Source organism: Muntiacus reevesi, chromosome 12, assembly GCF_963930625.1.
Source record: "Muntiacus reevesi chromosome 12, mMunRee1.1, whole genome shotgun sequence".
Lineage (NCBI taxonomy): Eukaryota > Metazoa > Chordata > Mammalia > Artiodactyla > Cervidae > Muntiacus > Muntiacus reevesi.
This window is the reverse complement of record NC_089260.1, coordinates 6,666,117-6,680,670: the sequence shown is the minus strand read 5'-3', so window position 1 is coordinate 6,680,670 and position 14,554 is coordinate 6,666,117.

The following is a 14,554-nucleotide window of genomic DNA, read 5'->3' as shown; positions in this document are numbered from 1 at the left end:
CATGCACTGGAGTGCACGCATTCTTTGGAATTAGTGGGCTTGTTTTTTTGGGATATATCGCCATGAGAGCAGCTGTTATCTCACATAGCAACTCTATTTTTAGTTTTTTGAGGAAACTCTATACTGTTTTCCACAGTGATTGCATCAATTTACTTTCCATTCAACAAATTAGGAGACTTGCTTTATCCCCATATCCTTGCCAAGATTTTTATCAGTGTTCTTTTTCATGATAGTCATTGTGACATGTGTGAGTTTTGATTTCCACTTACCTGACGATTTTCACTTACCTGATGATTTCAGATGATGAGCATTTTTCCATGTGCTTTTTGGCCATCTGCATTTTGGAAAAATATCTATTTAGTTCTGCACATTTTTAAATCAAGTTATTTGTTTCATGTTGAGTTGTATGAGCTGTTTTTATATACTGGATATTAAGACCTTATTGGTTATATTATGTGCAAATATTTTCTCCCATTCAGTAGGTTGTCCAGTCATTTTGTCCATGGGTTCCTTTGCTATACAAAAGCTTTGAAGTTTAATTAGGACCTGTAAATAAATTTAAAATTTATATGGAAGCAGAAAAGACCTCAAGTAGCCAAAACAGTCTAGAAAGGACAGAGCTGGAGAAAAAAATGTTCTCTGACTTTATGCTATAGCACAAAGCTATAGTAATCAAAACCTGTGCAAATCAAAGTTTGGTACTGGTACAAAAAAAGGTACATAGATCAGTGGAACAGAGTGGAAAGTCCAAGAATAAACCCATGCACTTACGGCCAATTAATCTATGACAAAGGAGGCAAGCATATATAATAGAATAAATGTTGTTTATTTATTTATTTAATGGCAAACAGATGGGGGGAAATGTAAACAGTTACAGACTGTATCTTCTTGGACTCCAAAATCACTGCAGATGGTGACTGCAGCCGTGAAATTAAAAGACACTTGCTCCTTGGAAGAAAAGCTATGACAAACCTAGACAACATATTAAAAAACAGAGACATTACTTAATCAACAAAGGTCCATCTGGTCAAAGCTATGCTTCTTCCAGTAGTCATGTGTGGATGTGATGGTTGGACCATAAAGAAAGCTGAGCACTGAAGAATTGATGCTTTTGAAGCATGGTGTTGGAGAAGACTCTTGAGAGTTCCTTGAACTGCAAAGGTCTCAAACCAGACAATCCTAGAGGAAATCAGTCCTGAATATTCATTGGAAGGACTGATGCTGAAGCTGAAGCTCCAATACTTTGACTACCTAATATGAAGACCTGACTCATGAGAAAAGTCCCTGATGCTGGGAAAGATTAAAGGTGGGAGGAGAAGGGGACAACAGAGGATGAGCTTGTTGGATGGCATCACTGACTTGATGGACATGAGTTTAAGCAAACTCTGGGAGTTGGTGATGGACAGCGAAGCTTGGTGTGCTGCAGTCCATGGGGTTGCAAAAAGTCAGACACGACTCAGAGACTGAACTGAACTGAACTGATTTATTTAATAAACATAATCTCTTCATTAAGTGAAGCCGGGAAAACTGTACAACCTCTTAGAAAAGAATGAAACTAAAACACTCTTTAACACCATAAGCAAAATAAACTAAAAATGGATCAAAGACCTAAATGTAAGATCAGTTACTATAAGATGTAAGATGTCAGACACTGCCTTTAGATCATATCTCTCCCTCTATCTTGGGTATAAACATTAAGTTGAAAAAAATAAATTAATAATGAATACTAAAATGTATTAATTACTTCATAAATAAATTATCTTAATCAGCAGCAGAATTTATATACTTCTGATAAAATGTATTGATTGACACATCAAAATGCCTAGTATTTTAAAATCTATTATTAAGAAGAGAAAATATCATGTAGTTTTGATTCTCATATTGGGAATGGAATATTTATATCTCCATGAAATTGCTTTATGGAAAGTGTTTGCAAATGGCAGTTTAGAACCTTCCACATCACCTCATCATTTAGAATCAAATCACAAAAAATTTTAAATTAAGCTTGCCTGTATTTGTAAACTACAAAATTTGAATTTTAAATATTAGCTAAAGAAAAAAAGGCTTTTTCTATTTGATTAACATGAATTTTAATTTCAATGCATACTTTGCTACATTACTATATATATACCTTTGGCTTCTACACCAAATACAAAGATTATATTTTAAAAATTACCAACCAATCATGTGTGCACATGCATAATTAATTCAGTCAAATAAAATAATATTCACCACCTTTAAAATGAGAAGTATTAAATTTTGTTTTAGAGTATCAGCTCAGTTCAATTCAGTCGCTCAGCTGTGCCTGATACTTTGAGACCTTATGGACTGCAGCATGCCAGACTTCCCTATCCATCACCAACTCCCAGAGCTTGCTCAAACTCACGTCCATCGAGTTGATGATGCCATCCAATCATCTCTTCCTCTGTCGTCCCCTTCTCCTCCAGCCTTCAATCTTTCCCTGCATCAGGGTCTTTTCAAATGAGTCACTTCTTTGCATCAGGCGGCCAAACTATTGGAATTTCAGCTTCAGCATCAGTCCTACCAATGAATATTCAGGACTGATTTCCTTTAGGATTGACTGGTTTGTTCTAATTGCAGGCCAAGGGACTCTCAAGAGTCTTTTCCAACACCACAGTTCAAAAGCATCAATTCTTCAGCACTCAGCTTTCTTTATGGTTTAACTCTCAAATCCATACATGACTACTGGAAAAATCATAGCTTTCATTATATAGATGTTTGTAGGCAAAGTAATGTCTGTGCTCTTTAATATGCTGTCTAGGTTTGTCATAGCTTTTCTTCCAAGGAGCAAGAGTCTTAATTTCACGGCTGCAGTCACCATCTGCAGTGATTTTGGAGCCCAAGAAAATAAAATCTGTCACTGTTTCCATTGTTTTCCCATCCACTTGCCATGAAGTGACGTGACTGTATGCCATGATTTTATTTTTTGAATGTTGAGTTTTAAGCCAGTTTTTTCTCTCTCCTCTTTCACTTTCATCTAGAGCTCTTTGCTTTCTGCCATAAGTGTGGTGTCACTTGCATATCTGAGGTTATTGATATTTCTCCCAGCAATCTTGATTCCAGTTTGTGCTTCATCAAGTCCAGCATTTCTCATGATGTACTTTGCATATAAGTTAAATAAGCAGGGTGACATTATACAGCCTTATACTATATACAATATACAGTCATAATATACAGTCTTATACTATGGATTTTACTAATTAATTTTAAAATATAACTGTAAGAAAGTATTAATTTAAATATTTAAACTTTTAATTACATTTGTTAAATGCACTATGAAAATGATAAAATTATATTTTAAATTCCTTTTTGTGTTCAGTGACTCTGCAGAAAAATCTTCACATGCATACAAAATAGAGAAAAGACAAGTATATGTGGAGCATAGTGGTTGAACATGAATGCTCACTCAGCTGTGTCCGACTCTTTGCGACCCCATAGGCTATAGCCCACCAAGCTCCTCCATCCATGGAATATTCTAGGCAACAGTACTGGAGTGGGTTGCCATTTCCTTCTCCAGGGGATCTTCCCGACCCAGGGATAGAACCCAGGTCTCCCGCACTGCGGGCAGACACTTTACCATCTGAGCCACTAGGAAATCCCTTAAAACACTAATCCTAAATAGACAAAAATTTTGATTACAAAATACCTTATCTTCCACTGCTATTAAATTCAATGCTTCGTATGGTACACTAGGTGACTTTTGTTTGTCCCTCCAGAAGCGCACTTCATCCTTCTCATGCTTTCTGCCCTAGAATACTGTCTTACATGATGACATCTGAAACGCATGTTCAGTGATGTTAGTTTCAGTCATGGTGGGAATGTTTACTCCGTGGAAACTCAAATATGCCTTGATTCAGAGGTTTCCTGCACCCGCCTTCTAGCCCAAAAGCTGTGGTTAGGCAATTACTAGCATAAAGCGCTAACTTATGCCTATGATCAAGGCTCTTAGTTATATCAGTTCAGGTCAGTCACTCAGTCATGTCCGGCTCTTTGCGACCCCATGGACTGCAGCACTTCAGGCTTCCCTGTTCATCATCACCTCCCAGAGCGTGCTCAAACTCATGTCCATTGAATCCGTGATGCCGTCCAACCATCTCATCCTCTGCCGTCTCTTTCTCCTCCTGCCTTCAATCTTTCCCAGCATTTAGGGTATTTTCCAATGAATCAATTCTTTGCATAAGGTGGCTAGTAATTATATAAATCATCATAATTGATATAATCATAATAATCATCATAATTATATAAATCATCATAAATTTAAGCTAAGAATCAGCATTTTAAGTGTGTGTGTGTGTGTGTGTATAGAAAATTAAAAGGAAGTCATGGGAATTATCTGTTAATGAGAATTCTTACCACTCTTCTCTGAGTGGGAAAAACAAAAGTTAGATTGGATAGAATTTATGATGAGGCACAATAAAATGGGAGTTTTCCCTAAAAATTGACATAACTTATTGTTATTTGGTAGTCTATTAACTCAAGTGAATTATAGGATAATCTAAACACTGTTAAATGAAGGAAATTTTACTTAAATTTTTACAATAGAGAAAATATAACATGATATTCATGTTATCCTTACTACTTTATCAATATTTACTGATTCAAATCCAGTTTCCTCACTCTTTTGGAGCTGAATAGTTAGAGCACCAACTATTTGAAGAACTATGCACAGTTATTGAACTTTTGGGCAAGAAAACAAATATTAATAAAAACTTTTAGTATTAATGCTTACTGTTGAAAACAGCACATTCATAGAACAAAAAGGGTAGATGATTCCTTGTTTTACCACATTAACACTGAAGCTTTTTTATTTAAACTAATACCCTTGAGGATAAATAATACCCTCAAGCATATAACAACTAAACGATAATGCCAAGGTTTCTTAAAGTTGAAATAATGTGCTTATCAAAGAAAGAAATAACTCCAGTTAAATACTTTTCTCCTGGTAGCAAGAGCTGTAGTGAAGATATATCACAAACAGATGGTGCAGAGGATGTGAACCGGCTGGATGATGGGAGGACAGTATTGCTATACCAGAATAAATTCCTGCTTGTGCCTGAGGATGGAACTGCTCAAGACATAGATAAGAAGCCCACAGGTTGGCGTTAGAAACACAGAGATACCTGCCATGGATCTCGAAATATTAGAAAAGATTGAAGATGAATTTGAGGTGCAAGTTTTGTCTAAAGCAGGTCACATTCTTGCTGTGATTGTAATGTGATGGCAATCTCACGGAGCTTTGTAGAACCAAAAAACTCTGCGAAGCTTAAATAAATGCACATCTACAAATTCCACCAAGCACTCCACACAAGTTTCTGCAAGCCAAGATTACTTAACATATGGCATGTGGGCTTGCAGACCCTTTTATATGTGTAGATCTATACGCAAAAAGGAGGAGGGATATGGAATTGAAATGTGATAATTGTTTCTTGTTCTTTTGAGTGTGTCTGTGCGCAGCAAGTACTGGTGTGGATTAAAGGAACAAGAAGGCCGGAGGCCTTGTTCACTACAGTCATCTGCTTGCTGACTACAGTCGTGAAGAATCAGATTCTTGACTGTGTTAATCGTTTTCTTTCTGAAATGTAAGGCTAAAGATAGGCAAATAATGTTTACTTGTGTGCAAGTTTAAGTAGCACAGTATCAGTACAGTTTTAGGTGGATTTTGCTTGATTTGGCATACAAGTTAATTTTTTGAATTAAAACTTTAAAGAAGGGAAATTTGAGGTTTATTTCACCATGAATTCAATGGAATATAACATAAAATAGTTTACATATTTTTATTTTAAAATATTTTGCACTTAAAGCATCAAGAAATATGGTTTCATTAAAAAAGCATAAGGCTATAACTACTTCCCTTAGTTTATCCTCCCACTGACAACTATATCTTAAATTATGTTATGGTTCTATTCATCAAAGTCCCTGATTTTAAAAAACAGTACCTTAGTGGACATACAAATGTTTTATAACAACTTTGTTCATATTTGAAAATGAAAGATACTGTCAAGTTAGTATTTAGAGAGATTTGAAGAAGAAAATTTCAAGAGGCAGTGTCTGACAAAATGAATCATAAAACAATCTGTTTTTAAATAAAAGATAATTTAGAAAGCTTGAAGACTGGTAAGCAGTGCCATGCAAAAGTGTTAATTGACTACAGTAAATGTTATGTGTAAGGCATGGAGCAGTTGATGGTGGGAGTATCAGGAACCTTTTTTTTTAAATTAGCATTTTTATTGAAGTACAGCACACAAATGGAAAATGTTCAAATCATAATTACACAGTTTGGTAATTTTTTTTAAATCGGAGAAACCCACATAACCAGCACTTGGATCAAAAACCAGAATATGTCTAGTCCCCAAACATTTTCTCTTATACATTACTCAGTCATAACATCCACTCTCAGGAATAACCTGTACCCTGAATTCTGATACCATTGGCTAGTTTTGCCTGAAACACAGTCCTTTTAAACTTCCATAATAACATTCATACAGCACTTACCGTATGCCAAGAGAGTACATATATTAAGTTATGCACTCCTTAAAACAACCCTGTAAAGTAGGTGTCATTATTATTATCTAGATTTTATAGATTAAGAAGTTGAGGCTCAGGGCATTTAACACATCCTGTAATAGAGGTAGAAAAGGACAGAGCTTGGAACACATTGTTAAAACTTTTAGACATTACACTAAGAGAACCCACCTTGATTTTTAGTGACTTACATGAACATTTTTTGATCCTATAAAGCCTTAATTCCTTTGAGAAAAATATTTCCCAATGCAAAGCACAGAGGCTAAAATATTTCTTGTCACAGTATTTGCCTTTGTATATGTACATATTGTGTAAATATATATATATACATACTTACATATGTATATATTTATAAATAAAAATTTCATTGCAGAGTTTAAGAACATGGGAGAATGCATTGTTGTAGTAAAATTTACATAAATCTTCTATTGAGACTCATTGCAAGTCACTATTACTGATGGGAATCTATATATGCTGAGGCACAGAAGAATGGTTGAGAAAGATCAACCTTATAGAGGAGAATGTAATCCCCTTTCCGTCTCCAGGGGATCTTCCCAACCCAGGGGTCAAACCCAGGTCTCCCGCTTTGAGGGCAGATTCTTTATCAGCTGAGCCACCAGGGAAACCCAAGAATACTGGAGAGGGCAGTCTTATCCCTTCTCCATTGGATCTTCCTGACCCAGGAATCAAACTGGGGTCTCCTGAATTGCAGGTGGATTCTTTACCAACTAATCTATCAGGGAAGCCCAATATAAATCTCATTGCAGTTTAAGGACATGGGAGAATGCACTGTTGGAGAAAATTTACATAAGTCTTCTACTGAGAATCATTGCAGCGCCAAGCCACTGTGCTAGTGGGAGCTATATATGCTGAGGCACAGCAGAGTGGTTGGGAAGGATTAATCTTACAGAGGAGAATGGCACATTAGCATCACTTCAGTTACAACTCAGACTCTGAATTCAGTGATAGGATATAACAGAAGTATAACATAGCTCAGTGAAATGAGCAGTTAGTTCTGTGGGGTGGATGTGGGTAGATTCAGGAAGTTTTCAAAGAAACAGAAATTACTTTATGCTAGCCCTGGAAAGAGATAATAGTGTTAAAATAGAAAGAACATGAAGCAGAGTAATAGTACACTCAGGCACATAGGACCACTAATTGGGAGTGCTATGACTAATATGTACGCTTTTTTAAAAAATTGAATTGGAAAATACAGAAAAGATCGACAGTAAGGGTTTGGCCTCTCAAACCATATACTACAAACAGGTGTTTGTTTGTTTCTTTGTTTTTAACTAAAAAACGGGTTACCTCTAATTTTAATGTAGCATCCTGAATCAAATCTTGGAACTGAAAAGAGACCTGAGTGAAAAACTCAAGTAATACTGGGGCTTAGGTCATCCTAATTTACAAATTTTAATCTCTTAGTTTTGACATATACTATGGAGAAGGAAATGGCAATCCACTCCAGTATTCTTGCCTGGAAAATCCAATGGACTGAGGATCCTGGTAGGCTACAGTCCATGGGATTGCAAAGAGTCGGACACAACTGAGTGACTTCACTTTCACTTCACTTATGGTATTATAAGATGTTAACATTAGGGATGAAGGCTGAATGATGGATACAATGAACATTCTATGTATATATTACTTATGCAAATTTTATATAAACCTAAATTTATTCAAAAACAAAAGTTTGTTAAAAACTAAAAAGATAGATGTCAAGCAGAGAGTTTCTCTCTTTTGTCCCTTCTTCCCACCATTCCTCGGCACACACTTGTTTGCTGAGTGGCCACTTGCAGGAGGAAAGAGCAGAGGAGCTTCTCTGTTGTCTCCTTACTGAGAGGAGGCAGCAGGGAAACTTTATGGAGCTGTTGAATCCTAATTAATTTATTCTTTCTCACCTTCTTCATCACCCTTCCCCAAGGGGAGCAAATCTTGAAAGGGGGAATGTGTCTCAATCAGCTCTGGTTGCTATAACAAAATATCACAGACTGGGTAACTTAAACACCAGGGATTTATTTCTCATGGTTCTGAAGACTGGAAGCTCAAGATTGAGGGGCCAGGAGGATTTCTATGTGTTGAGGATCTCTCCTTGGGTTACAGATGTCCTCCCACGGGTCATCTGCCTTCCCTCCGTCTGCATGGGTAGACAGAGAGTGAACTCTTTAGTATCTTTTTAAAAGGACGTTAACTTCATCATGACCTCATCCCTCATTACCTCATCCTAATCATCTCCCAAACATTCCATCTCCAAATGCTATCAAATTGGAGGTTAAGGCTTCAATATATGAATTTATGAGGAACACAGTTCAGTCCATAACACTGTCAGGGGGAAGCTTACTTGGCAGATGGAGATGGATAAGCTGATGGTAAGGAGCATTCCCACATACACCAAACTTGCAAAAGAAGCAGTAGCTGATACTTAAAGTATTTTTTGCTCCGATTAAGTATCCACTTTGGGAAACAAGAACGCACAGCAAATATACAGATATCTGAATAGTAAAACCAGAAGAAACAGGATTAATGAACTAGAGAAATATAGTCATTTTTATATTAAGTAACTCTGTGGTTGATAAGGTAAATAAGATACAGATGAGCTGGTCTCAAGCATACACCCATGCCAGTCTATTGCAAAATTGCCTAGGCTCATGTATACCAAAAAGAAAACAAACAAAAAAAAAAAAAAAAAAGGAAAAGACTTAAGGGTACAGTTAGGTTTCCACAAAGACTGGTGTGATGCTGTCTGTCAGATATTATCTTCAGTCACTCCCCAGTGTTGATCTGGTAAGCCAACCCACTCCAGTATTCCTGTCTGAAGAATCCCACGGACAGAGGAGCCTGGCGGGCTGCAGTCCATGGGTCGCAAAGGGTCGGACGTGACTGAAGCAATTAGCAGGCAGGCAAGCCCATATATTCTTGTGCTTCCCAGGTGGCTTAGTGATAAAGCATCCGCCTGCCAATGCAGGACACCTAAGTCATGCAGGTTCGATTTCTGGGTCAGGAAGATTCCATGGACTAGGAAATGGCAGCCTGCTCCAGTATTCTTACCTGGAAAACTCCATGGGCAGAGGAGACTGGCGGGCTACAGGCTCTGGGGCCTCGAAGAGTCGGACACAGCTGACCAGGCACACACACAGACATTCACTAACAGATCTCTGTGTCAAGTGTCCTAACTATATTCAATTCATTTTCAAACCCGTAGGTAAGCAAATGCTGTTAGTATATCCAGGAATTGCTTATTTCTAGTGCTTCTATCAATATAAACCTATCAATAGCATTTGCTATCACAATGACCATCGAGATAAAATATTTAAATGCAATTGATAAGCTGGAACAAATGCATAGGAGTTTGCTTATAATAAATGTAAAATCACTTCTCTGGAGGAAAATACGGAACATTCAAAAAAATTAAACTAAACTACAAAGGAGTCCTTAATAATATCCAAATATAATCATCTTATGGCCTACGTTCTTTGAAGACAATGTAGTAAAATACTAAACTGAGAAAAAAACTAAAACTTCTTTCTGCTTAGAAACTAAAAATATATAACCTTATTTAAAAGCGTAAGGCAAGCTAGCAAACATTTAAAATTAAAAAAAAAAAACACATGAGAAGCGACATATCAAAATAAGCATAAAGAAGAAGCTAGTGAAATCAAGAACAATAGCCATGCAAGAAAAAACAAACAGCTAAGAAAATTGGAAGATAGTTTCTGAAAATGTTAATAAGATATTGCATCTTCAGCAAAGCTGATCAAGGAAAGAATAAAATAAAACAGAAATAAAAAGGAGAATGAATGAATGGATATTAATTCAGAGAAAACAATTATCAAAAGCCTAAAAGATATCTTGAATAACTGCATAATGCTATGTTTGGAAATGTATATAAAATGAGTAACTATCTGAGAAACTATGTAATTTCAATATTGATATAAAAATTAAAAAAACCAAATAGATCAGGAACAATGGATTTCCCAATTCCAGAGTATTCAATGGTAATAGAAATAGCCAATGTTTGTGTAACATTTATACATGCCAAGCATCCTTTCAAGTCCTCTACTTATATTATCATATTCCTTCCCAATAATTATAAGCATTAGACATTACAATTGTTTCCCTTTTACAATTAGGAAACTGGACACACTAACTTGTAAGTATGCTTCCCAAGGTCATAAAACCAACACTAGGCAAAACATGAATTTATGACTTCTGGTCATTTCAGAGTCATTTTCTCAAATGGTCTATAATTCTGCATCTCTAAATTGAAATACATTACTTTATTGATTCTACAATGCATTTTTTCACACTCTATTATCTTCAAAATCAGGATACATCTTTTACTGAGACACTTCCTGTTGGCCAGGCACTTTTTGTTTTTTTTTAATATAGCATAGATTTAGGTGCTGTTCCCAGTATCATCAATAGAAAAAGATTATAACTGTCAACATTTCAGTCAACAAGTCATTTGAAGAAGAAATAAGAGTCCTGGCTGTTTGTTGAAAACTTTTGATTGAGACTTTATAAAAAACTTATAAATTGTTAGCCTCAAAATTTACAAAATGGACATTAGTGTCTTAGAAGAAATCATAGAAGTGATAGTGCTCTATCAACGCTTTTGTTACTACAAAGGACAATGTTGTGTAGGAAAAATGTGTATTAATGACTCAGTTGAAGCTAAATTATATGTATCTCTAAATAAGTTTAAAAGAATATTTTTAAAAGATATACAATAAAATACAAAGGGATGACCTGAAGAAGGAAATGGCAACCCACTCCAGTATTCTTGCCTGGAGAATCCCATGGACAGAGAAGCCTGGTGGGCTACAGTCCATGGAGTCACAAAGAGTCGGACACAACTGAGCGACTAAATAACAATAAATAGGAAGAAAGTCACTGTCTCATGGCTCACTTAACAGTATTTTTATTTTTAGTTGTGTCGTGCTACATAAATTAAATGTACATTTTATAATTGTTGGCATCTTGGATATAAAGAAATGTGGTAATATGCAAAGACTTCAATCCACATGGCAGAGACTTCAACCAAATATCTGTTACCCTTTCCTTTAATAATTGGACTACTCTTCTTTGCTCTTCCCCTCTCTGTTTCCTTCCATTTTAATCTGAGTATGCCAAAACTAACTAAACACTATAGTCCCTAGCATCCCTAGAAGTTAAATGAGCCCATATAACCACATTCAGGCTAATGTTTATAATGAAAGTGATAATGCAATTTCTAGATTCTTCCCCTAAGGGGAAGGAGCACCTCTCTAACTTCCTTCTTCCAAGTTGAGGGTAGCCTCTCAAACAGTCACTTGACATGGAAGCCACATTTTGAGATTGTGGAACCCCAGATAGAAGGAGCTAACTCTGTGTCTTATGATTAATGCAGCAAATAGGTCCTAAATCATACCCAACCAAAGACTCCTGAGTTTTTTAATGAAGATAAAGTGAACTTGTGTTTTTTTTCCCTAGAAGGTTAGATTTTTATCTAAAGTTTATTTGTTAATTAGTATTGATGTGTTATGAAATTATTGTCAAAAGCACAAGAAATCAGTAAATATATTTTCAATGGAGAGATATTTTCTGAGAAACAAAATTCTTCATTTTGATTACACAGAAAACAGACTAAGGTTGAAATCACAACTGCAGAATTGTTATACTGTAGAGGCATAATAGTTTTCCTTTATAGCTTCCTCCTCCTTGGTGGATCAGCTGATAAAGAATCCTCCTGCAACACAAGAGACCAGGGTTGGGAAGATCCCCTGGAGAGGGGAAAGGCCCCCCACTCCAGGATTCTGGCCTGGAGAATTCCATGGACTCTATAGTCCATGGGGTCACAAAGAGTTTGACACAACTGAACGACTTTCAATTTCACTTCACAGACTAAATTGTGAAAACCAGAAAATCTGATGCCTTATAATGTATTATTTTTGAGATATAGGAGGAAGAATCTCTTTAAAATGAAACTTTTTTCCCACTGTTGTCGATTATAGGTGTGATTTTTAAATTTGCCAAATGTGTATAGTGTGTATGTACACAAATGTACATGTGGGTGAGTGGGAGAGATAGCCATATTTTTATAATAGTTTTTGAAAGTAGAACCTTTTTATCTTGCACTCCACCAAAGAAGGCATGCTGTTTTATAACATACCTTTAGGAAATGAGATATAAGATTTTACTAAAGAGGTTATCTTGACAAAATTAGTGTTGGGTCACTTCCAAGTTCTCACTTGCAATGTAATACGTTCTGAAGAGAGATGACATTTTCATCTGGAGTCAGCTATTTGGCTAATATGAGAAGTCAGTGGGTAAAGAGTTACATCAAAAACATATAAAGCTTAATAGGCAAAACTCTTACCGAGCCATTATGACATGTCAGTGAATTACTTTGTTTCTCAAATTAATTATTGCCAAAAAGAAACTCATTTTGTTTGTCTCAAAAAGTGAATGTTTTATAGCATAAATTAAAATCCTATTACATAAAAGCATAACCATATTTCTATAAATATAACTGTTTTTAGGGATCATATTACTATTAACTAAGGTAGTAATATTATTCATCATGATACTTCCAGTGTGCTGGGACTGGTGATAAGGACTTTGCATACATTTACATTCATCTTTTTATCTAACAATGAATGTGTGTGTGTTAAGTCGCTCCAATCATGGGACTCTTTGTGACCCCATGGACTGTAGCCTGCCAGGCTCCTCTGTCCATGGGATTCTCCAGGCAAGAATACCAGAGCGGGTTGCCATGCCCTCCTCCAGGAGATCTTCCTGACCCAGGAATCAAATTCCCATCTCTTATGTCTCCTGCATTGACCAACAGATTCTTTACCAATTGTGCCACCTGGGAAGTGTGAATAACAATGAATGAGGTATCACAATTCTTTTTTCAAGAAGAGGAAACAGAGGTACATAGAAATTAACTTGTCTGGGATCATTCCAATAGTAAATAATAGAGATAGAATTCAAAATCTAGTCTGATTTCAAATCAAACCTTTTTCTTCTATATCAGAGATTCATATTTTGGCCAAAAGTCAAATACAGAAGATATGAAGAGTTTTAGTATACTTTAAATGATAAAAGGAATTCTAGATTGAATAAAATAGTTGAAAATTATTTAGCTCATATACAAAACATATCCTTGCAAGAATACTTATTTATATTAGGAATAAAATTCCCAATGCTGTCTAAATATTATCCCAGGCTAACTTTTCTGTACATTTAACTGTACATATTATATTTTCTGGCTATGTGGAAGCAATCCCTCACATATAGGCAGATAGAGTTTATACTTGTTTTGATAATTATCTTTCTTCTTTATGACTTTAGGTGTAAGTTATATTAATGTTTTTATTATGTGTTTACACAGGCAGACTTGTAGATATTAAAGTAACAGATGAGGCTATTCAGTTTCTAGAATTTTATCAAAAGAAAGTGCATTATATAAGAATGAGTAATTAGCATTAGTGTAGACTTAGTTTTACTGAAAAAGAACATTTCTTCAAAGGTAGTTTGAACTATGTGGGAATAGAGGACACAGCTGAAAGCTAATATATCTATATTATGAGAGGACAGCCCATTTAAAGCAATTGGATGCTCATTGAGTACATGCAAATGACTTTTAAGATTATGAAACCTGCCTTGTCTTGCCAAGGACAAATTGAATGGCCTGCTACTCCACCAACTGTGTTGTTTCATATAAGAATTAACATCCATCCTCCTAAATCATTAGTTTATAAAAGTAAAGACAGTTTTCTGGCAGAAATTAATTGAGGTTCCAGGTGGTGTCTCTGTATTTTTATTGACACTACAATTAAAACTACCACTGGTAATCAGAACACTACTTTAAAGAATAAATGTCATAGTTAGGTAAATATCTAGGGTTTAAAAGGTCTATGCTTTTCTGCTTATAATAATAGCAGAAAATTTTTATCAGGGAATTCTTATATTCATTGGTAATATTTTCAAATATTAATCACTCTGCTGTCCATAATTTTTCAGGAAA